Genomic DNA, 1,042 nt, shown 5'->3' with positions numbered 1-1,042 from the left:
AAAAACATTTTAAATAAAATTTAAAAAAATTGGAAATAGAAAACATTAAATACGCTCATTATTAAAACAATAACAAAGAAAGAAAAACAGATTCTAAACTGAAAATTTCACAGCAACAAGCTTTTCTTGGGCAAGTATATCTGCGTCTATAGTAATATCTAAAATTATGGTTTGGCGAAAGTTTTTAGGAGGATCTTGAGTTGCTGTCTCTGTTTGATAAACAGAGAGCCATTTAAAGGCTACAATTTTACGTCTATCTCCAACCTCCCCACTGCACCCTCTTGGCGCTCCGTTCCTTCAAGTGGTATTATACTGGAGTGCAGAACGTATAGCCTTGGTTCGAATCCCATACCGGGCGTTTTTGGATTTTGAAATGAGGTTATTTTGTGCAGTTTTCCAAAATCTCAGCGTGGGTGGTTAGCGGGTGCTCTGGTGTGGTTTGCTCTTTCTTTCCTATCAAACATCTGTCGTCTTTATCTCCCCTCCTTCTTGTTTTTGGGTATGTTACTCTCCTGAAAAACATAATCTATTCTTCGGCACTTATATGACCTTATTGTGTATCAAGTGCCGTAAAACTCTTACTAAAACTAAAAAGCTAAAATTCTCAGCCCATTTGGCTCGATCCTATTATTGGATATGGACGTTAAAATCGGAGGTGCAACCTCTAAAATGGTCTAAAAGTGTTGACAGGAGCGTTGAACTCACACACTTCGTTTTTAAAAACACACCCCCCTTTCCCAGGAAGTGTCGTCACTTATGAAGAAATTGTAAAGAAAAAGTGAAAATATTCCCTTACGATTAAATCAAAAATCTATAATTCCACCCTTACTTTCTTTCTTTCTTTTCGCCCATGGCCTGTTGAACTTTTCTTCTGTTTTTTTCTTTCATATCTCCCCTTTTTCTGCAAGTTAATTTGCTTTTCCTGATTTTTCTTTCCCTTAAAAATGTTTCTTTTCATTTCTTTCTTTACAGAGTAAAGAAGTTCACCCAGGAGTGCTGAAACCGCCTCTCCACCAGCACACACACTCAAACACACACACAC

The sequence above is a fragment of the Aplysia californica genome, unplaced genomic scaffold (genome assembly GCF_000002075.1).
Source record: "Aplysia californica isolate F4 #8 unplaced genomic scaffold, AplCal3.0 scaffold00061, whole genome shotgun sequence".
NCBI classification, from domain to species: Eukaryota; Metazoa; Mollusca; class Gastropoda; order Aplysiida; family Aplysiidae; genus Aplysia; species Aplysia californica.
Note: the sequence above shows the minus strand (reverse complement) of the source record.